Below are 23,983 nucleotides of genomic sequence, written 5' to 3' on the forward strand. Positions count from 1 at the left end.
TAGGTTCTACAAAGGTGACAATGACTTCCCTGGTGGGTGCCTTACGACTGCCCAACACTTTTGGCTTGGGCAATGTTTTGGCAATCTGTCATGAGGGGATATTGGCATCTTGGCTGGGTAATTGTATACCACCACTTTCCTCTGTTTCTTGGCGGGATCAAGGTAGGTGAGGGTGGCTTCATTACGTAAATGTCTTGCACTATCTTGATCCTTAGGGGTGATGATGATATCACCATTCAAGTTGGTTCTGGCCGTAATCTTTAGTCCAGGATTAGCAGCTGCCATAGTGGCTAAAGCCACATATGACGGGGTCTCTCCGGTGGCTGGTAGTTTAAACTTGGGGAGTTGAGTTGCCGTTGGCTGTGAGGCCTTTAGTGAAACCTGGGTACTGCTGATGGCAGTGGCTTCAGCTAGGAGGTGAAGGAGGCACACAGTGCAGTTACAATCCTGCATGTGTGCCTTTATAGGCTGCGTGGTGGGCAGGTTGTCAGGATCTAGGTCCATAGCAGATATCTCTGCCTCTTGTGTAGAGGTGGCTGCAGATGTATTCCTTTTTGGGCTGCAGGCTTGCGACTCCAAGGAGGCAGGCAGGGTGTCCGGTGCAGGAGGGTGTTCTGCCTTCTTCTTCTTGTCCGCTGGATGGGTTGGAGAAGGTGGAGGTTAATCCTTGGTTACAGGTTCTTTGGGTTGAACAAAGAGCCAGAACTCTTACAGACATTCTACACAACACCACTTATTGTGGTGGGCTTATCTGTAGGTGGCGTGTAGAAGAAAGCTTTCTTGGAGAGCTGGTGAGGTGTAGCAAAGATGCTGGTGTATGGGTCCCTGTAAAATGGTGGAGTTGTATCCCAGTTGTTGGGCAAGGTCTCTTGCTCCTTGAAGTGGGGGATACGGGCAATGGTGAGGACAAAATAGTCCGTGCACTCACATCTCAAGTTGTGATGGTATATTTCTGGGTCCTTGCAAGGGACGAAACTAACCTAGTTGATTAGGTCCTCCCTATAAGCAGAGTACCATTTGCCGCCTGGGACTGAGGTATCATTAGAGTAGAGCCTCCTAAAGTGTCAGAGCCATAGTGGATATAAGTACCAGGGAAAGAACTCGAGCCTTTTAAACCTCACGGACATAATGCCTGAGAGATCATGGCCGTATTATAGAATCCAATGTAACAGCCGAAAATTACAACCAGTTATTGTTCGGTGTCACAGCCGAAAATTTCCGCACATCTGAAAATTTCGGCAAAAGGACGAAAAATATGGCTAGCAAGCTGGCAGGGGACTGATGATGATGTAAAAGAGCATGTCCACAGCCTTTATGTGTTCTGCACACATCACGATAATATGGTCATAGGGTGTTGCAGTTCGTCTTGGCTGGTAGAGTACCTTGGTATTTTTTATCGTGGTCGGTGGCTGCTCTACTAATTTTGAATATGAATACTGAATTATAAAGAAATGAAACTGGTAACCTGCATAATTTTGTTTAAAAAAAAAGGATTGGTACCAAGATTAATTCTTTTAATAAAAATGGTTAGAATTTGGTAGGATTACTTTCTATAACAAATATTTTAGAGGAAATAATCTCAATAGGGAGTTCTTTTAGAGGGATAGCGCGAACGCAGTCCCTCGCTACCAAAAATTTCGCACCCGAGTTGACCACATTTGGGTCAATCGCAAGGGTCAGCACCACCGGAGTGCAATGGTGAGCCTCGCCTTGGGGGAACCACCTTCGTGATCATGGTGTCCCCTGTGCCAGGTAAGTATGCTTAACCAACAGCCTTTTCACCCCTCATGCAACATGACTGCACACATTATACAGAGCAATAAGGAATGATGGTCATAATAACAGACTTTATTCTTGAAAATGAAAATATTTCTTCAACAAAACAAATTTTTTTTCTTAATATGAACGAAAACCATTTCTTCAATATTTGATATAACTAGAAGGAAATGTAAATATTTCTCTTTAATAGACCTACCAAAAAGCTATCACCAAGATAATCCCAGCCCACTGACCGTCTTAGCTAGCTGCTTTTTTGCTAGCAGAGAATTACAGCTCCATGTACAGTCTCCTGGCTGGCTGAAGGACTTGCGGCTCAGCTCCCGAGCCGTCAACACCTACCAGAGGAAGCTCCCAGTGAGATTAGCGCCTTCACTGACCGTCGTCCTTTAACTTTACTGGCTGATTTTTATAGCTAGTCTAAGAAAAGCAGTTAGCTAAGAATTAGACTCGAAGTCCAGTCAACTAGCTGGCTTAAGTATTCAGCTATACCTCGTGACTGTTTACTTACAGATGAGCATGCTTGAAGGTGTGTCTTTCTGTGACCCGAAAGACCCATCGTTTTGCAATTACCCCTGTCATTGCACACATATTATTCTTCTTTTCTTTTACATATGTGAGTATTGTATTTTGTTGAAATTTGATGTGCATTTAAATGCAAAAAAGAAACTATATCAAATGTCAATTAGGATATGGAGAAAGAGAATTTAAAATTCAAAATTGTTCCTACTGGTAGACTACTGATAATTGCTAAATTCAAAATGAATATGGGCAACTTGTTAATGCGACTGGATGGAGGTACCTAAGTATGGAAACGATAGTGAAAATGGGTAAATAAACCAAAAATGATAAAAAAATAGGTTGTATATGATAATATTATACATAAAGATCAATTAAATATGATGAAAACATAATGAATAATTGAAGAGGCTTAAAATTTATGGAGTATTTTATTAATTTTCGATTTTAATCTGATTATTATGAATAAAGTCCATTTTATTTATTGGTTATAGTTACTGATGTTTTCTGCATGAATAAAGAAACCAATCCAGGTTCTGAAGAATGGTAAAAATTATATAAAATATATTTTCTTGTAAAAAATAGGGAAAGCTATGATCTGCACATACCAAGTCTAGATGTGCGAGTGTGTGCAGATTGCCCTGATCTTGTGTCCAGGTGGGGGCTCTTAGACATTCACTCATAGGTCCCAAGGGTGCAAGACCCGACCGGTGGGTAACATTCTAGGCTTTTTTTGGCCCACAGGAATCTTGGCTCAAGGGTATTGCTCCGCCTAGAGTAATCCCAATTTTCAGTTACTAGAAAATCAGTTCGCCCATAAAATACCGCAGATTTTGAAAAACTTTTATGCTGAACTGTTCCATTTTCTTTAGATGATGCTGGTACCATATCCAGGTCTCTTGGACATATGACACGGTGCTAATTGAATTGGTTGGCAGACGACAATCTTGGTGATAAGCTTTATTCCATGGACTTCAAAAATTATTTGCTTGAGTCATGCAGAGGCTGTACAACCTTAGGTATATGGGTTGTGACCTCATCAAATGACTTAACTGCTAGCAGGTAATAGAGATTGCTTGCTTGCTATAGATTGCCAGGAATTTTATCCGGAAGGGGGCTCTGTGGACAATATACCCTAGCCTCCAAGTCAAATTAAAAGCTCTACACCTAGACCTTTTGTGTAAAATGATACTTTCTTATAGGAGCACTCATAGTGTTTCTGGTCTATTGTTCTGCACCTAGAGCCTAGACAGTTGCTCTGCACTAGAGCTTTAATATCTCTCTTGCCCCGAAGGCCAAATGAGTGGTTGGCCAGCCCCTGGGCTCTTAAAAGATTTCCAGTAGTAGAAAATAGTGGTACAATTGCAAGTCCCAATAAGTAGGAGAGACTGGGAGAGGGATAGAGAATGTTTAAAGTAGAAGAGAGAAGGAGCAGAACTAAGTATGAGGATTTATCTCTGCTCAGGGGGGGGGGGGTGGCTGTGGCAGTGAGCTTTGTTGCAGGAGTGGGACAATGTGGTTTAGGGTCTGACCGAGGCCAGGGAGGTTGTGAAGGGATAGGACTTTGGTGATAAGATGAATGGTGACAGGTATGAGGTCTTGCAAGGACATAGTGTCCAATTGATGGCAGAAGGTTGGATGGGGATGGGTTAGGAGAAGGATTTGAACAAGGTGTAGGTTCTGGAGTGGAGGAGGTCAGTGGATGGATGATGGCCACCTAGACCCAGGAGCAGCAGCTGGTACTGGAGCTGGGACCAGCTTCCAAGGAGGTCTCTTGCGTGGTTTCCTCTGTGGCTTTGGTGGCAGTGTCGGTGTGTCCTTTGTAGTTGTAGGAGCGGTAGTCTCCAGAGGTTCTAGCCTTTTGGGACAATCTAGACACCTTTTATTCCAGGCGTGGTGAGGCCAGGAGCAGTTAGGGCATTGGGACGGATCTCTCTCCCACCGTTGTGCTCATCGATGCTATTTTGAGTTGGATGCTTGCCGCTGCAGACTCCACAGATCGCCTGGCTCCTGTAGTCAGACTTGTGGTGTCCTAAGCACTGCCAATTGAAGCAACGGAGTGGTTCCCTTTCCAAGTCCTTTATGGGAAAAGTTCCTCACAGTACAAGCTCCCAGGCAGGTGGTATAGGTCTTACAAAGGTGACAATGACTTCCCTGGTGGGTGCCTTACGACTGCCCAATACTTTTGGCTTGGGCAATGTTTTGGCAATCTGTGATGAGGGGAGATTGGCATCTTGGCTGGGTAATTGTATACCACCACTTTCCTCTGTTTCTTGGTGGGATCAAGGTAGGTGAGAGTGGCTTCATTACGTAAGTGTCTTGCACTATCTTGATCCTTAGGGGTGATGATGATATCACCATTCAAGTTGGTTCTGGCCGTAATCTTTAGTCCAGGAATAGCAGCTGCCATAGCTGCTACAGCCACATATGACGGGGTCTCTCCGGTGGCTGGTAGTTTAAACTTGGGGAGTTGAGTTGCCGTTAGCTGTGAGGCCTTTTATGGAACCTGGGTACTGCTGATGGCAGTGGCTTCAGCTAGGAGGTGAAGGAGGCACACACTGCAGTTACAATCCTACATGTGTGCCTTTATAGACTGCGTGGTGGGCAGGTTGTCAGGATCTAGGTCCATAGCAGATATGTCTGCCTTTGTGTAGAGGTGGCTGCAGATGTATCCCTTTTTGGGCTGCAGGCTTGCGACTCCAAGGAGGCAGGCAGGGTGTCCGGTGCAGGAGGGTGTTCTGCCTTCTTCTTGTCCGCTGGATGGGTTGGAGAAGGTGGAGGTTATTCCTTGGTTACAGGTTCTTTGGGTTGAACAAAGAGCCAGAACTCTTACAGACATTCTACACAACACCACTTATGTGGTGGGCTTATCTGTAGGTGGCGTGTAGAAGAAAGCTTTCTTGGAGAGCTGGTGAGGTGTAGCAAAGATGCTGGTGTATGGGTCCCTGTAAAATGGTGGAGTTGTATCCCAGTTGTTGGGCAAGGTCTCTTGCTCCTTGAAGTGGAGGATACGGGCAATGGTGAGGACAAAATAGTCCGTGCACTCACATCTCAAGTTGTGATGGTATATTTCTGGGTCCTTGCAAGGGACGAAACTAACCCAGTTGATTAGGTCCTCCCTATAAGCAGAGTACCATTTGCCGCCTGGGACTGAGGTATCATTAGAGTAGAGCCTCCTAAAGTGTCAGAGCCATAGTGGATATAAGTACCAGGGAAAGAACTCGAGCCTTTTAAACCTCACGGACATAATGCCTGAGAGATCATGGCCGTATTATAGAATCCAATGTAACAGCCGAAAATTACAACCAGTTATTGTTCGGTGTCACAGCCGAAAATTTCCGCACATCTGAAAATTTCGGCAAAAGGACGAAAAATATGGCTAGCAAGCTGGCAGGGGACTGATGATGATGTAAAAGAGCATGTCCACAGCCTTTATGTGTTCTGCACACATCACGATAATATGGTCATAGGGTGTTGCAGTTCGTCTTGGCTGGTAGAGTACCTTGGTATTTTTTATGTTCATAGGAAGCTCGTGGTCGGTGGCTGCTCTACTAATTTTGAATATGAATACTGAATTATAAAGAAATGAAACTGGTAACCTGCATAATTTTGTTTAAAAAAAAAAGGATTGGTACCAAGATTAATTCTTTTGATAAAAATGGTTGGAATTTGGTAGGATTACTTTCTATAACAAATATTTTAGAAGAAATAATCTCAATAGGGAGTTCTTTTAGAGGGATAGCGCGAACGCAGTCCCTCGCTACCAAAAATTTCGCACCCGAGTTGACCACATTTGGGTCAATCGCAAGGGTCAGCACCACCGGAGTGCAATGGTGAGCCTCGCCTTGGGGGAACCACCTTCGTGATCATGGTGTCCCCTGTGCCAGGTAAGTATGCTTAACCAACAGCCTTTTCACCCCTCATGCAACATGACTGCACACATTATACAGAGCAATAAGGAATGATGGTCATAATAACGGACTTTATTCTTGAAAATGAAAATATTTCTTCAACAAAATAAATTTTTTTTCTTAATATGAACGAAAACCATCTTTTCAATATTTGATATAACTAGAAGGAAATGTAAATATTTCTCTTTAATAGACCTACCAAAAAGCTATCACCAAGATAATCCCAGCCCACTGACCGTCTTAGCTAGCTGCTTTTTTGCTACCAGAGAATTACAGCTCCATGTACAGTCTCTTGGCTGGCTGAAGGACTTGCGGCTCAGCTCCCGAGCCGTCAACACCTACCAGAGGAAGCTCCCAGTGAGATTAGCGCCTTCACTGACCGTCGTCCTTTAACTTTACTGGCTGATTTTTATAGCTAGTCTAAGAAAAGCAGTTAGCTAAGAATTAGACTCGAAGTCCAGTCAACTAGCTGGCTTAAGTATTCAGCTATACCTCTTGACTGTTTACTTACAGATGAGCATGCTTGAAGGTGTGTCTTTCTGTGACCCGAAAGACCCATCGTTTTGCAATTACCCCTGTCATTGCACACACATTATTCTTCTTTTCTTTTACATATGTGAGTATTGTATTTTGTTGAAATTTGATGTGCATTTAAATGCAAAAAAGAAACTATATCAAATGTCAATTAGGATATGGAGAAAGAGAATTTAAAATTCAAAATTGTTCCTGCTGGTAGACTACTGATAATTGCTAAATTCAAAATGAATATGGGCAACTTGTTAATGCGACTGGATGGAGGTACCTAAGTATGGAAACGATAGTGACAATGGGTAATTAAACCAAAAATTATAAAAAAAATAGGTTGTATATGATAATATTATACATAAAATCAATTAAATATGATGAAAACATAATGAATAATTGAAGAGGCTTAAAATTTATGAGTATTTTATTAATTTTCGATTTTAATCTGATTATTATGAATAAAGTCCATTTTATTTATTGGTTATAGTTACTGATGTTTTCTGCATGAATAATTGGGTTTTAAATAATATAAACAATTACCAACTGATATGTGGATACTTCAGCATAATCTCTCTCTCAAAATTCCTGTCACCTATTAAGTCAATAGATATATTTATTGCTAAATATTCAATAACAATATGATAGATTACCTCAGAGAAATTACCATGAGGGAGACTCGTTTATGAAGTTTTGTTTATTAGTATGATGGTTTTTATTTCCCCGCGAGGGGAGTGGACCGGTCCCGGAGGTACTGCAATACCGGGCCGATCCGCGGCAAAGGTGGAGCAAGCCCCTAGCACTTCGCCAAGACCCAAAAATCAGTTTAATATCGTAGATCCCACATGGGGATCGTATCAGATATTAAGCTGATAAGAACAGATACTACACTTTGATCTTAGCCAAAAGGCCGAGAAGCGATACCAACCTGTTGTTGTTGTTGTTGTTGTTGGGGTATTAAAGCCAACACTTCTTGTTGGCACGGGCCTTTCTCTTGGTCGGCCCGTAGGTGATCAAACGCAAAACGTAGGTAGTAAGTTAAAAGATTGCCCAGCCTTACTGCTGGACACGGGCTTTTTGCGTTGGCAGCCCGTAGTATTTATTGCCCTAAGTAGGCAATAGTGTCACAGCAGTAACAGTCTTTCATGTCTGGATTTGCAGCCGCTCAGGCTCATTGAGCGTAGCTGCAGGTGAGACTGCTCAGCCCCTTGAGCATAGTCGCCAGGTTGGCAAAGATTGAACTTGCAACTGCTCAGCCCCTTGAGCGTGGTTGCCAGTGTGGTCGCTCAGCACCAAGAGCATGACCTTGCGGACCAAGAAGCAGGACCATTTGGAGCCGAAATGAAAGGTTTTAGTAGTAGGTAAAAGTGTTGATAGCAGTAAGTCCCAGTAAGTAGGAGAGACTGGGAGAGGAGGGAAGAATTCAAGTAGTAGGAAAAAGTGGCAGATTTAAGCATAGGTACCTATCTCTGCACCAGGGAGGGTGAAACTAGGCGACTGAGGAGGGATTGTATTACAGAGGAGGGAGTCTGAGCAAGGGAGCAGACTTTGACTATTAGTTGCAGTATTAGGGGGATCAAAGTATCCACAGGCAGGGCCTCTGCCAGGGATAAGATGGAAGATATTGCTGGGGGATGGGGAGGAGATTGAACAGCGTTGGAGGTTGGCTCGTCAGCTGGGCTAGCGATAGTGCTAGGTTCTTGGTTCGTGGCTGCAGTAGGGGCTCCTGAAGGGGGAGCCTCGGATTGTCGCCGGGGAGGCCTGGTTCGTTGAATCCGTTGGGGTTTCGGTGTCTGCCTTGGTGCAGTCTCAGGTTTGTTCGGTGGGGCTGCCAGTGGGGTTGGTAGCCTCTTCAAGAATTATGGACATTTCTTGTTCCATGCATGATGGGGTCCCGCACAATTGGGACATTTTGCCTGAGTTTCTATCCCATTTCGGTGTGCATCAATGCAGTCCTGTGTGGGATGGTGGTGGCTGCAGACTCCGCATATTGTAGGGTTCCTGCACTCTTCCTTATGGTGCCCATAGCGCTGGCAGTTGTAGCAACGCAGTGGTTCTCGTTTCGGACTTCTGATGGGAAACTTCCCCCAGAGGCCCAAATCCAGTGCCTTAGGGATTTGCCCAATAAAGGTGACTGCTACTTCGTTGGTGGGAAGTTTGCGGTGGTCAAGCTTCCTCTCGGCTTTTGCAATGTTGCTGCAGTCGGTAACGAATGACAGTGGCATGTTGACAGGAAACCGATAGATCACTGCCTGTCTGAGTCTCTTCTCGGGGTCCAGGAGGGTCAGGGAGGGTTCCTGTTGGAGGATGTTGACGCTGGCGAGGTCCTTCGGGGATATAATTAAATCCCCTTTTAGGTTGGCCCTGGCTGTGATCTTGATGCCAGGGTTGGCAGTGGCAATGGCAGCAACTGCTGCATATGACGGTGAGCCTTCTACAGCTGCCATCTTGAATTTGGCAAGCTTTTTGGGTTGGGTGACAGGTGGTTGTGGTTCCTGAGTAGGTTCCTCAGCAGCGGCCAAGTTTAGGTCTAAGCTTGGGTCGTTCTCGGTGATTGCCCGAGCCTCCATTAGGAGCTGTGAGAGGCATGGTGTGCAGTTGCAATCCTCTGGGTGCATTTCTGCTAGTTGCGGTGGTTGGTTGTCCTCAGTCAGGTCTAGAGCCTTGGCTGAAACGTTGGTCTCAGGTTCCGGGGTTGCGGTAAGTGGAGCGTCCTCTGTTGCCGTTATTTCAGATGTCTTCTGGACAGGTGGTGCCGGAGATGGGGTGGGTGGCTCCGGGATAGGTGTGTCTTCGTTGTCCAGTGGTTCCGGAATTTCTGTTTGCTGGGTGTGTCTGGCAGCTTCGGAGTCCATAGCTGGTTTAGCATGAGTGATGGAGCTGTGGCCTACAGTGTTGCTCCAGATAGCATACATGCATGACTGGCAGTCACAGTCCCGTTCAAAGGGGAGAGAGTTATTGCAACTGGGTGCAGAGACTGTCTCTTTGTACCGTGCTTGCACCCGGTATTTTCTCTGGAAGATATTTGGATAAGGTGGCTGTGGAGGGTAGGATGGTATGTCCATGTATCCTGGCCTGTGCTTCCTTTGTAGGAGGTGGTAGATGCTTTCGAGTACCAGGCTATAGCATTGAAAGCAACTGCATGTCTTTCTGTGGGAGAGCACCGTTGGGTCCCTGACTTTGAATCCTATGTGGTCTATTAGCTGCTGCCTGTAGTTCTGGTACCTCAGGCAGCGATTGCACTTGCACTGTTGAGCCCCATTCTTGCAGGGATTAATCCAGGATGGGTATAAGCTCCTTCTATAGGTACGGAGACTGTCATGACCGTCATCAGCCATACTGGATGAAAATTGCGCTAGTCACTGTGGTCAAAAACGGTTATTTTATTGGCAAAAAGCCAAAGAAAATAACCGGATTCTTTTCTTATGTGTGGCCTCTTCGACCAAAGTTGAGAGGTCCTAGTGACTAAGTGGATATAAGTCCACCCATCCAGGTGTTGCCAAGTCCGGTGCTGCTTAACTTCAGTAAGCTGGAGAGATCTTGTCGGCGCGAGAGCTGGGCCGAGACTGATCTTTTCTTTTTGCTTTTCAAACACACAAGTAAACCCTGGTTAACACCTGCTGTGTAGATGTAAACAACAACTGAATTGTTTATGCAACAAATTAATTTATATCATTGCATTCTGCAACTGTTTCATAACATTGTAAATTTAAATAAATATTTAGAAACACAATTTGATGTTTTATGGAAAAACTCATTTTATTATTTAGAATTATTTTTCAAATATCATAGATATTTGAAGGCTCAAACCTTGCTCCTATTCTCTATTACATTACTGTATTCACTAGGTACGTTTTGCCCTTAGCTCTACGGAGTCTCAACTGTTAGAATCCTTCTACTCATAATTCATCCAACTCTTATTCCAGTTTCTTTTACTGACGGGGACTCCATGCTATAAAATTCTCTCTACCCTTTAAACTCTTCTCTTAGGTTCCATGAGGACCATGATATTTGAGGTTTGGCAGCTTGCCTTACTGCAGATATTGACACCATTTTTGAGCTGAGAAACTGCACCTGCCTTGGAGCATCCTATTGATATAAAAAAAACTTGCCATCTTTGCACTTTACGGGCCAACCAAGGGAAAGGCCCGTGCCAACAACAAGTGTTGGCTTTAATACCCCAAGAAGACGATTTTGCAGTAACGCTCTTCGGCTGAGCAACTACACAAGAGCACATTCTGTGTGTACCTCTTGTTTCCAGTATCACACTTGGGACTTATGACTACGGATCTAAGAGACCTGTATGGAGCAAAAACGGCAATCTGTGTATATATGGAGGTTCGGAAAAAAAGACTAAATCACACATAAACAACCTAATCCTTTGATTGACTGGTTGCTGATTGGATCCAAAACAATGCCCCTGGCATGAGCTACGTTTATCAGAAATCCTATTAGTTCACTTTAATATACTCGCAGATTAACCATTAGCATTTGACGAGCTATCACTAACTGTAAGAACTATGGAAGAGACAGAATCATCGAAGGGCATATAGCTCGAATGTATACACAAAGTCTTACTTATAGTTGGAAGTTTTTGGTAGAGTATTTCAAAGTAACTATGAACCAATCAGGTTAGAGATTTTAGAGCCAGATGAAAATATTTTTATACATAAAATTACGAAGAATCTTGACAAAAAAGTAAGGGTTACCCATTCTGCAAAATACCCACTAAAGGAGTTTAGTATGTGCTGAAGAATGATTTTACATATGTGAATGAAAAATAGTGATAAATGGAAGGTATAATGATAAGAACAGCTTGGGCAGACTTCTATGTTAATAGAGCAAGTCAGCACTCAACAAGGCTTAATTAATTTCCCAATACAGGAAATTGATTGGTGAGATTTTTATCCCATAAAGGGAATGTTAAAAGAAAGTCATAAGACCCAATAGTGGATTGGAGTCAACCACTCAGCCTGTGACGTCCTCCTCCACTCAAGGGCGAGCCCATGAGGGAACGGTCTTCAATGCTCTGCAGTAAGTTAATACTCCAGAGCCGCTTCCCGCTCAGAGGACGACACTCAACCTCGTCATCGTGGTTGAACTCGTTCCGAGTTTTGGACTTAAACTCGTCAATCACACTATAGAATTGATCCTATGTAGTATGATCATACCTTCAGTATCCAAACTTCCACTACTGGTCACACTGGATGCTGACTCTCCTCAAAACTGGTGACATTTATGTTAATTTTTATCATTTTGTAATTGTTTATAAATATTTAAGAACTATTTATTGTTGACTAAATAATTTCCATATATTCTTAAATGAAAATATTTAAAAAGGAATTAGATATAATAAAATAAGCTACAGTAACAGCTTAGAAAAATTACACAGAAAATTTATTTCAATTTTACACAGAAAAAAGCCTGATGAATATATCCAATACACCTATATTTTACAAACCAATAAGGAATGAGCATATTAGGTCAAAGATTCAGTTAATATAGTCACTGGAAGTCGACATAACCATATTAACCAAATGATACAATTTTTCAATTCCAAATAATGAAAAAGACTTGGGTATGTTCTAGTTTTTTTTCCATCATAATATGGAACAAACATTATCTCGGCTGTAGTATGATTTACACTCTATTCATGTGCATAAATAAATCACATTCTATTGCTTAATACTTTAGTAAAATCTTGTTTCTTGTACAATATCTCTATGCTGGTCTGACATTTTCTTCTGGAAGAAGAATGAGCTTGGTTATATCTGGTATCTTGACAACTCAAATACTCTTGAAAATTAAAATATCTTTTTGTAAAGCTTTTCAAGGTTTTACCTGCAGAGAACACCACCTCTTATGCTGCAGTTGCTGCCCTGGTAGCTGCTAAGCCCATCCTTCACAACACAGATCGAACGAACTGCAAGGGGGAGCTCATCATCTCCCCTAAGGAACAAAAGTGTCAGCCTTCTATAGACAGAATCCTTCCTGGTGTTCCTTAATCCTGACAAGAAGCAGAAAAAAAACAGTCCTCGCCAGCTATCCAGCCACCATGCCCACACCCTTGTCTCCACTCAGTAGCATCGTCTGTGCGGAACGCTGTAAAAAAAAAGCTTGAAGCTCCATCCAATAATTTCATCACCCCTGTCATCAGTCCAGCCCCAAATTCCATTGACCTTGGAATATGGGGAACTTTCCCCATCCAGGACTATACACCGGAGCCTCTTTGGGGTTATCTCTGCCAGCGTTATGGACATCAGTGAACATATTGCAGAAGTCATAACATTTGTGGTCACTGTAGCCATCACCCAATCTAGGTTGAACACCCACAAGGAAGGTATAGAAACCCTTCTGAGATATCCAAATTGTGACCCCCTCTCATCATGCTTGGAACAGAAGGTGCTCAGAGTGTCTGAGATGGATTACAGCCTTGAAAGACACCTCACAGCCAAGCCAACCCAAAGCACTGTCACAGCTGCAGAAGCCGCACAAACGTCGCGGAGCACCTAGCCAGAGGCCTCAACACTAACCTTCCACTGCTCCTGATCCTGTAATCCCTAACCTAGTACCTACACCTTCCCAACCTACCCTATCCCTCACTCAGCAAATAGAGTCCTTGTCCCTAGAAAACCATATCCCCATAGCCATTCATATTTTCTATAATGCCCTATCTCTTCTAAGTCCTCAAATACCTTGAATAACTTAGTCAAATCCTCCTTTCCCAAAATTCTCACCTCAAGTTTCTACACTTTCAACTGCTCCTTTCTCTTCTACTCATAATTCTTCCAACTCCTATCCCAGTCTCTTCTACTCACTGAGACTCGCTGTTATAACTCTTTTTCTATCACTAAAACCCATCCTCTTGGTTCCACGAGGAGTCTGGTTTTTGGAGTGCCAGCAGCCTGCCTTCCCACATCCTCTTTAAAAGAAAAGAATTGACATCTCTGCAGTCACACTATTTTAGCTAAGCAACTGCACGAGAGCGTTGTCTCAGCTCAGCTCCCAGACTGAGAGGATTACTCTTTCAGCTTAGGATCCAGCTACTCCAGCATAGAAGACACTGTTCTCATGGCTCAGGGGATACCACAGGTCCCCTGCCAGCCTGCTGGCCATAATTTTTGGCTGTAACTCTTAACAGGAGTTGTCTGAAATTTTCCGCTATAACTCCAAATAATTTCAGTTATGTCTCTAGCGAATCTCCAGCTAAAAGACTTTGCTAGTGACCTTTATCCAACATGGATTACCCACTGCAAAGCCCTGTACAGTCCCTCAACTGCACATTGCAGATGTCACAATTGCAGAGTATACCGCAACTATAGACAAGAACTCATCAGCCATGTGGGTTTTGTGCCCAAGGATGACCCATTATTGGCCCAGCACCTCAAAAAATGCAAATGCTCAGACTACCTCGCACAAACAATGGCATGTATCCCGTTTTTTTAAGGAATTGAAGACCAGGACAAAATTCCAGGATATACCGCGGTAAGATCCAACAGCACCCTACTTGAATATTCTCACAAGACCATGCAGGATACACAAGAATCACAAATATATCCTCAACTTCAAATACAGTGAAACTGAACCTCTCAGAAATGGCTGCGACTGTCATCTATGTCTCCATGATATTTGGCTTTCCTGGCAACCTTCAGAGACAACACCTACAACTAAAGTCTCTGCGCCAGCTGCCTCTGTACTAACCTCAACTCCAGCTAGCTCAACCCATATACCTGCGCCAGCTGCTACTCCACTGACATCAACTCCAGAACCTATGGCCACCACATCACCCATGGACCTTGATTCTTCTAGAGACACTTCAGCAGCTCTGCACCTGGATGATTGCAACTGCACCTCATGCTTGTCTCAACTCCTAAAGGAAGCCTTACCCACCCTCAAGACCGCTACAATCAACCCTGCTCCAGGCCCAAATCAAACAGCTGCTAGAGAACCGGGTCCAGATCCTCTGCCAGCTGTCACTGACCCAAAGCAGCTCCCAAAGTTTAAATTGGCAGCTGTGGAAGGTGCACCTTCATATGCAGTAGTAGCTGCCATAGCATCTGCTAACCCTGGCATCAAGCTGACGGCCAGAACCAACCTCAAAAGGGGACTTAATAATCTCCCCAAAAGACCAGAACAGTGCCAGCCTTCTTCAGCAGGAATCCTCCCTGGTCTTTCTGGATCCAGAGAAGAAATTAAGGAAGGCAGTAGTCTACCACTACCAACAAAAAATGCCACTGTCCTTCATTACTGACTGCAGCAATGTCTCCAAAGCTGAAAGGAGACTGGACCACCGCAAACAGCCCACCAAGGAAGTGACTGTCACCTTCCTTGACCCAATTCCCAATTCACTGCACCTTGGACTGTGGGGAGAATTCCCCATAAAGGACTTCAGAAGTGACCCATTGCATTGCTTCAACTGTCAATGTTTTGGACATCATAAGGAGGAGTGCAGGGGCCCTACAGTCTGTGGAGTCTGCAGCCGCCATCATCCAACTCAAACCTGCATAGATGCGCACCAAGGAGGGCTAGAGACCCATGCCAAGTGCCCCAATTGTGCTGGACCCCATCACGCCTGGAACAGGAGGTGTCCAGAGTTCCTGAAAAGACTACCAGCTCAACAGACCGACCCATCTACTTATCCAACAACAGCACCACAGCAACTGCAGAAGACCCAACGGACTCCACGTTCTAGACCTCCTCCTCCTCCTCCCGTGGTCCCTGATCTAGTTGCTCCTACCACAACCACTGTCCAAATACCTACCACTGCTCCTATTCCAGTCAATGACCCTGCTCCCACCCCTAGTCAGATTCCTCCCCCTTCCCCTTCAATTTCCTCCATCATTTCTCAAGCAGAGTCCTTACCAGTTGAATTGCTGATCCCCTTGATACTGCAGCTAGTACTAAAAATCTGTACCCTTGCCAAGACTCCCTCCAATACAGTTCAATCCCCCCTCTCTGCCCTAGCAACTCCCCCCATTGAGCAGGGATAAGCAACTATGCTTTAAACTGCTCCTTTTCTCTACTACTAAAGTTTCTTCCCTCCTCTCCCAGTCTCTTCTACTCACTGGGACTTGCTACTGTCGCTACTTTTACTTATTACTAAAATCTTTCACTTCGGTTCCAGTATGGACCAGGTTTCCTGGTCCCCCTGGCAGTTATGCTCTTGGTGCTGAGCGGCCGCAACTCCTTACTTGCAGTAATGCTCAAAGAGCTGAGCGACTGTAAGTACGGGCAGGTGAGCTTGTTGTGTTGGAGCTTGCTGTTTGAGCGAACTGATTACCAATTATTGAGTGGAACAGCTCTGCAAAGATCTACTGATTAGAAAGAATAAGTCTCCGAAAGCCGAGAACTTCTAACTGCGGAACCGATCGTAAGGTCGGGACTGCACCTGTTTGGGGCTATGACCTAAAGTCTAAGAGGCTCAATCCGTCCGTAATACCCGGGTAATCTACAACGAACGAACGAACACGAGCGCATTCTTTGTGCACTTCTTGCTAGCCAGCTATGATGGCCAAAACTACCCTTGAGGGGTGTGACCACAGGTCAAAAAGCCCCCATCTAGAACAAAAGCTCTTGGCAATCTGCGTATGTGTGTATGTGTTCTTAAGCTTGATCAAGCGATTAATAACATTCATGTGTTTAGTTAACAATTTCTCTCCATAATTATGTGAAGTTTGTAATTTTGTTACAGAACTGTACTGATCTTCATGTAATTTTCCAGCATTTTAATGATTCTGGTTCTGGTCTTGATAATTCTATTGATCAACCAACATTGTAGTAAAATATATACACATACTGTACATACAGCATACTTATATGTGTGTTTGTGTCTGAAGAAATCACAACAGCCGACACGTGACAGGCATAGAATATGTATTATAGTCACCAAAATGAAAATGAAGACTTGGAGTTTGTGTTTCCATCTTGATATTGACATTTTTGTGATCAAAATGAGAATAATACATAAATATTGCATTAATAAAAGAAATGGAGTGACATTTTACAGTTAGTTTTTTGAGGATCCCAGATAAGTTGAATTTTGGAAATTATGATTATTGGAAAACATACCACAGCCTGGATTTAAATTCCTACCTTGTAGTACAGGAAATTAGAACAAATTTCACAATATTTCTATGGGTTAAGTCATCAACATGATATTGGGAGTAAATAACAGGAAAGGATTAGAAATGAAACTATAAGAGATTACTCTAGTGCAATATGTGGATGAGATCATGGTGAGGGGTAGATAGAGATGGTTTGGGCATGCTCTTTGCAGTGCCCAAGAAAGATTAGTTCACCAAACTTTCAACTGGGCTCCACAAAGCACTAGAAGAGTTGGAACACGAAGGCCTACATGGCTGAGGACTATGAAGCATGATATAGGGGTTGATGAATGGAGAAGTATTGATTTAAAAGCTCAAGAGACACAACTGAGGCTCTTTGCGTCAATAGGCGTAGGAGATGGTGATGATGGTGTGTGTGTGTGTGTGTGTGTGTGTGTGTATATATATATATATATATATATATATATATATATATATATATGCATATATATATATATATATATATATATATATATATATATATATACATATATATATATATGTATATATATATGGTTAAAATTTTAGCTTACCAATAAAACAAATAAAAAACCAGACACACTAAAATGCAAGACAATTCCATACAGTTCCAAATTGAGCAGTTAATAGTTCTACAAGGTTACACACCACATATACTTAAGGAGAGAAAGTGTTAACTAGACACACGAACATTATCAATCACTTGGTCAAGATTAGAGTACAGAGAGGTACACATGGCAGTTTGTGGCCTTGAGGAATTCCCAGAGAGTACACACTAGCCTAAGTACAGAAGGGTATACATTTACACTAATGGCCAGGTACTTAAATAGGTTTGCAGTTGATTTCAGTTTTTGTTGGGGGATAGCGCGAACGCAGTCCCCCGCTACCAAAAATTTCGCACCCGAGTTGACCACATTTGGGTCAATCGCAAGGGTCAGCACCACCGGAGTGCAATGGTGAGCCTCGCCTTGGGGGAACCACCTTCGTGATCATGGTGTCCCCTGTGCCAGGTAAGTATGCTTCTCAAACACACAAGTAAACCCTAGCTAACATCTGCTGAGTACATGTAATCTACAACTGAATTGTTTATGCAACAAATTAATTTATATCAGTGCATCCTCCAACTTTATCATAGCATTGTAAATTTAAATAAATATTTAGAAACACAAATTGAGGTTTTATGGAAAAACTCATTTTACTATTTAATTAAATAATTTTTCAAATATCGTTCATATTTGAATGCTCAAACCTTGCTCCTATTCTCTAATACATTACTGAATTCACTAAGTACGTTTTCGCCCTTAGCTCTATGGAGTTTCAACTGTTAGAATCCTTCTACTTATAATTCATCCAACTATACTAGTTTCTTTTACTGACGGGAACTCGATGCTATAAAACTCTCTCTACCACTAAAATTCTTCCCTTTGATTCCATGACGACCCTCGTTTTTGAGGTTTGGCAGCTTACCTTGCTGCAGATATTGACACCCTCTTTGAGCTGAGAAACTGCACCTGCCTTGGAGCATCCTATCGATATAAGAAAAACTTGCCATCTTTGCAGTAACGCTCATTTGGGCAGAGCGACTACACAAGCACACTCTGTGTGTACCTCTTGTTTCCAGTATCACACCTACAAGATGTGACCACGGATCTAAGAGCCCTGTCTGGAGCAAAAGCTCTGGGCAATCTGTGTATTTATGGAGGTTCGGAAAAAAGACTAAATAACACATAAAAAACCTAATCCTTTGATTGACTGGTTGCTGATTGGATCCAAAACAATGCCTCTGGCATGAACTTGGTTTGTCAGGAATCCTATTAGTTCACTTTAAAATACTCATAAACTAACCATTAGTATTTGACGAGCTATCTATCACTAACTGTAAGAACTATGGAAGAGACAGAGTCAGAGAAGGGGAAAAGCTCCAATGAATACATAATTTCCTACGTATAGCTGGAAGCTTTTTTTTTGGTAGAGTATTTCAAAGTAGCTATAATCAATCAGGTTAGAAACTTTAGAACCAGATGAAAATATTTTTCATACATGAAATTACGAAGAATCTCGAAGAATGAGTAAGGGTTACCCATTCTGTAAAATACCAACTAAAGGAATCTTAATTGTGCTGAAGAATGGTTTTAGATATGTGGATGAAAAATAGTGATAATTAGAAGGTATAATGGTAAGAACAGCTTGGTCAAACTTCTACGTTAGGAGAGCAAGTCAGCAATCAACAATGCTTAATTTAATAGGTAGTAGGTTGGCCAGGGCTCCAGCCACAAGTTGAGATACTACCGCTATAGAGTAATGGGGTCCTTTGACTGGCCAGACAGTAGTATATTGGATCCTTCTTTCTGGTTACGGTTCATTTACCCTTTGCCTACATACAACGAAAAGTCTGGCCTATTCTTTACATATTCTCCTCTGTCCTCATACACCTGACAACAATGAGATTACCAAATATTTCTTCTCTCAAGGGGTTGACTACTGCACTGTATTTGTTCAGTGGCCAATTCCCTCTTAGTAAGGGTAGAAAATGCCCTTTAGCTATGGTAAGCAGCTCTTCTAGGAGAAGGACACTCCGAAATCAAACCGTTGTCTTGGGTAGTGCCATAACCTCTGTCTCATGGTCTTCCACTGTCTTGGGTTAGAGTTCTCTTGCTTGCAGGTACACTCGGGCACGCTATTCTCTTCCTCTTGTTTTGATAAAGTTTTTATAGTTTATATAGGAAATATTTATTCTAATGTTACTGTTCCTAAAATATTTTATTTCCTTGTTTCCTTTCCTCACTAGGCTATTTTTCCTGTTGGAGTCCCTGGGCTTATAGCATCCTGCTTTTCCAACTAGGGGTGTAGATTAGCTAGTAATAATAATAATAATATTAATTTCCTGCTTTTCCAACTAGGGTTGTAGAATAGCTAGTAATAATAATAATAATATTAATTTCCAAATACAGGAAATTGATTGGTGAGATTTTTATCCCATAAAGGGAATGTTAAAAGAAAGTCATAAGACCCAATAGTGGATTGGAGTCAACCACTCAGCCTGTGACGTCCTCCTCCACTCAAGGGCGAGCCCATGAGGGAACGGTCTTCAATGCTCTGCAGTAAGTTAATACTCCAGAGCCGCTTCCCGCTCAGAGAACGACACTCAACCTCGTCATCGTGGTTGAACTCGTTCCGAGTTTTGGACTTAAACTCGTCAATCACACTATAGAATTGATCCTATGTAGTATGATCATACCTTCAGCATCCAAACTTCCACTACTGGTCACACCGGATGCTGACTCTCCTCAAAACTGGTGTTATTTATGTTAATTTCCATCATTTTGTAATTGTTTATAAAGATTTAAGAACTATTTATTGTTGAATAAATAATTTCCATAAATTCTTAATTAAAAATATTCAAAAAGGAATTGTAGATAAATTAAAATAAACTACAGTAACAGCTTAAAAAAATTACACAGATAATTTATTTCAATTTTACACAGAAAATAGCCTGATGAATATATCCAATACACTTATATTCAACAAACAAATATGGCATGACCATATTAGAGTAAAGATTCAGTTAATATAGTCACTGGAAGTCGATATAACCATATTACCTAAATGATACAATTTTTCAATTCCAAATAATGAAAAAGTCTTTGGTAGGTCCAATTTTTTTTTTTTTTTTTTTTTGGGGGGGGGCTTTGTTTCATCATAATATGGAACAAACATGATCTTGGCTGTAGTATGATTTAAACTCTATTCATGTGCAGAAATAAATCGTATTCTATTGCTTAATACTTTAGTAAAATCTTTCTTGTATAAAATCTCTATGTTGGTCTGACATTTTCTTCTGGAGGAAGAATGAGCTTGGTTATATGTACTATCTTAAGATCTCAACTATTCTTGAAAATTAAAGTATTTTGGGAACCTTTTCAAGGTTTTACGTGCAGAGAACACCACCTCTTATACTGCCATTGCTGCCCTGGCAGCTGCTAAGCCCATCCTTCACAACACAGTTCGAACAAACTGCAAGGGAGAGCTCATCATCTCCCCTAAGGAACAAAAGTGTCAGCCTTCTACAGACAGAATCCTTCCTGGTGTTCCTTAATCCTGACAAGCAGAAAAAAGCAGTCCTCGCCAGCTATCCAGCCACTATGCCCACACCCTTGTCTCCACTCAGTAGCATTGTCTCTGCGGAACACTTAAAAAAAGCTTGAAGTTCCATCCAGCAATTTCATCACCACCTTCATCAGTCCAGTCCCAATTTCCATTTACCTTGGAATATGGGGAACTTTCCCCATCCAGGACTATACACCAGAGCCTCTTTGGGGTTATCTCTGCAAGCATTATGGACATCACTGAACATATTGCAGAGGCAACAGCATTTGCGGTGACTGCAGCCAACGTCACCCAACCCAGGTTGAACGCTCACAAGGAAAGAATAGAAACCCTTCCAGATTATCCAAATTGTGCCCTCTCTCATCAAGCTTGGAAGAACAGAAGATGCTCAGAGCATCTGAGATGGATTACAGCCTTGAAAGACACCTCGCAGCGAAGCCTACCTAAAGCACTGTCATAGCTGCAGCAACTGCACAAACGCCAGAGAGCACCTAGCCAAGGCCTCAATGCCAACCTTCCACTGCATTTGATCCTATAATCCCTTTCCTTCTAGCACCTACACCTTCCACTAATTCTTCCCCTTCCCAACCTACTCCACCCCTAACTCAACATATAGAGTCTTTGTCCCTAGAAAACCTTATCAGCACAACCCATCACATTTTTTTAATAGACCCCTATCCCTTTTCAAAGTCCCCAAATACCTTGAATAACTTAGTCAAATCCTCCTTTCCCCTAAGTCTCACCTCCCCTAGACCAATAACAAGTTTCTACACTTACAACTGCTCCTTTCTCTTCTACTCATAATTCTTCCAACTCCTATCCCAGTCTCTTCTACTCACTGAGACTCGCTATTATAACTCTTTTTCTATCACTAAAACCCTTCCTCTTGGTTCCACGGGGAGTCTGGTTTTAGGAGTGCCAGCAGCCTGCCTTCCCACATCCTCTTTAAAAGAAAAGAATTGACATCTCTGCAGTCACACTATTTTGGCTAAGCAACTGCACGAGAGCGGTGTCTCAGCTCAACTCCCAGACTGAGAGGATTACTCTTCCTGCTCAGGATCCAGCTACTCCAGCACGGAAGACACTGTTCAATATAATCAGTCTCGGCCCAGCTCTCGCGCCGACAAGAGCTCTCCAGCCTTCTGAAGTTCAGCAGCACCGGACTTGTCAACACCTGGATGGGTGGACTTATATCCACACAGTCACTAAGACCTCTCAACTTTGGTTGAAGAGGCCACATATAAGAAAGAATCCAGTTATTTACTTTGGCTTTTTTGCTAATTAAATAACTGTTGTTGACCTCAGTGACTGGCTCAATTCCATCCAGTATGGCTGATGATCATGACAGTCTCCGCACTTACAAAAGGAGTTTGTACCCCACCTGGATCAATCCCTGCAAGAATGGGGCTCAGCAGTGCAAGTGCAATCGCTGCCAGAGGTACCAGAACTACAGGCAGCAGCTAGCAGACCACATAGGGTTCAAAATAAGGGACCCAACGGTGCTCTCCCACAGGAAAACATGCAGTTGTTTTCAGTGCTATACCCTGGTACTTGAGAGCATCTTCCACCTCCTACAAAGGAAGCACAGGCCAGGATATATGGATATACCATCCTACCCTCCACAGCCTCCTTATCCAGACGTTTTTCAGAGGAAATACCGGGTGCAAGCACGGTATAAAGAGACAGTCTCTGCACCCAGTTGCAGTAACTCTCTCCCCTTTGAACGGGACTGTGACTGCCAGTCATGTGTGTATGCTATCTGGAGCAACACTGTAGGCCACAGCTCCCCCACTCATGCCAAACCAGCTATGGACTCCGAAGACCCACCTATCCCGGAGCCACCCACTCCATCTCCGGCACCAGCTGTCCAGAAGACACCTGAAAAAATGGAAGCAGAGGACGCTCCACTCACCGCAACTCCGGAACCTGATACCAACGTTTCAACCATGGCTCTAGACCTGACTGACAACCAACCACCGAAACTAGCAGAACTGCACCCTGAGGATTGCAACTGCACTCCATGCCTCTCACAGCTCCTAATGGAGGCTCAGGCAATCACCGAAAATGACCCAAGCTTGGACCTAAACTTGGCCGCTGCTGAGGAACCACAACCACCTGTCAGCCAACCCAAACAGCTTGTCAAATTCAAGATGGCAGCTGTAGAAGGCTCACCGTCATATGCAGCAGTTGCTGCTATTGCCACCGCCAACCCTGGCATCAAGATCACAGCCAGGGCCAACCTAAAAGGGGATTTAATTATATCCCCGAAGGACCTTGCCAGCGTCAACATCCTCCAACAGGAAACCTCCCTGACCCTCCTGGACCCCGAGAAGAGACTCAGACAGGCAGTGATCTATCGGTTTCCTGTCAACATGCCACTGTCATTCGTCACCGACTGCAGCAATGTTGCAAAAGCCGAGAGGAAGCTGGACCACCGCAAACTTCCCACCAAGGAAGTAACAGTCACCTTTATTGGGCAAGTCCCTAAAGCACTGGATTTGGGCCTCTGGGGAAAGTTTCCCATCAGAAGTCCAAAGCGAGAACCACTGCGCTGTTACAACTGCCAGCGCTATGGGCACCATAAAGAAGAGTGCAGGAACCCTACAATGTGCGGAGTCTGCAGCCACCGCCATCCCACACAGGACTGCATTGACGCACATCGGAATGGGACAAAAACCCAGGCAAAATGTCCCAATTGTGCGGGACCTCACCATGCATGGAACAAGAATTGTCCTGAATTCTTGAAGAGGCTACCAACCCCACTGGCAGCCCCACCGACCAAACCTGAGGCTGCACCAAGGCAGACACCTAACAAACCTGAGGCTGCACCAAGGCAGGCACCGAAACCCCAGCGGAATAGCGAACCAGGCCTCCCCGACGACAATCCGAGACTCCCCCTCCAGGAGCCCCTACTGCAGCCACGGACCAAGAACCCAGCGCTGTTGCTAGCCCAGCTGAAGAGTCAACCTCCAGCGCTGTGCAATCTCCTCCCCAACCCCCAGCAATATCTGCCATCTTATCCCTGGCAGAGGCCCTGCCAGTGGATACCTTGATCCCCCTAGTACT

General features: G+C 43.4%; 6 non-coding genes across 6 annotated transcripts; all 6 read right to left on the reverse strand.

The window, feature by feature from the left end:
- Positions 1-1,597: 1,597 nt before the first annotated feature.
- Positions 1,598-1,760, reverse strand: LOC137627948 (U1 spliceosomal RNA). Its single transcript, XR_011041261.1, has one exon. It is a non-coding gene; the product is annotated as a U1 spliceosomal RNA (small nuclear RNA).
- Positions 1,761-6,027: 4,267 nt separating this feature from the next.
- LOC137627949 (U1 spliceosomal RNA) lies at positions 6,028-6,190 on the reverse strand. The gene has a single exon (XR_011041262.1). It is a non-coding gene; the product is annotated as a U1 spliceosomal RNA (small nuclear RNA).
- A 1,267-nt stretch (positions 6,191-7,457) lies between these two features.
- Positions 7,458-7,650, reverse strand: LOC137627985 (U2 spliceosomal RNA). Its single transcript, XR_011041292.1, has one exon. It is a non-coding gene; the product is annotated as a U2 spliceosomal RNA (small nuclear RNA).
- A 4,041-nt stretch (positions 7,651-11,691) lies between these two features.
- On the reverse strand, positions 11,692-11,897 carry LOC137628009 (small nucleolar RNA U3). The gene has a single exon (XR_011041313.1). It is a non-coding gene; the product is annotated as a small nucleolar RNA U3 (small nucleolar RNA).
- A 5,768-nt stretch (positions 11,898-17,665) lies between these two features.
- Positions 17,666-17,828, reverse strand: LOC137627940 (U1 spliceosomal RNA). Its single transcript, XR_011041254.1, has one exon. It is a non-coding gene; the product is annotated as a U1 spliceosomal RNA (small nuclear RNA).
- A 2,012-nt stretch (positions 17,829-19,840) lies between these two features.
- LOC137628017 (small nucleolar RNA U3) lies at positions 19,841-20,046 on the reverse strand. The gene has a single exon (XR_011041320.1). It is a non-coding gene; the product is annotated as a small nucleolar RNA U3 (small nucleolar RNA).
- Positions 20,047-23,983: the final 3,937 nt, after the last annotated feature.

This window comes from Palaemon carinicauda, chromosome 35 (genome assembly GCF_036898095.1).
Source record: "Palaemon carinicauda isolate YSFRI2023 chromosome 35, ASM3689809v2, whole genome shotgun sequence".
In the NCBI taxonomy this organism is placed as follows: domain Eukaryota; kingdom Metazoa; phylum Arthropoda; class Malacostraca; order Decapoda; family Palaemonidae; genus Palaemon; species Palaemon carinicauda.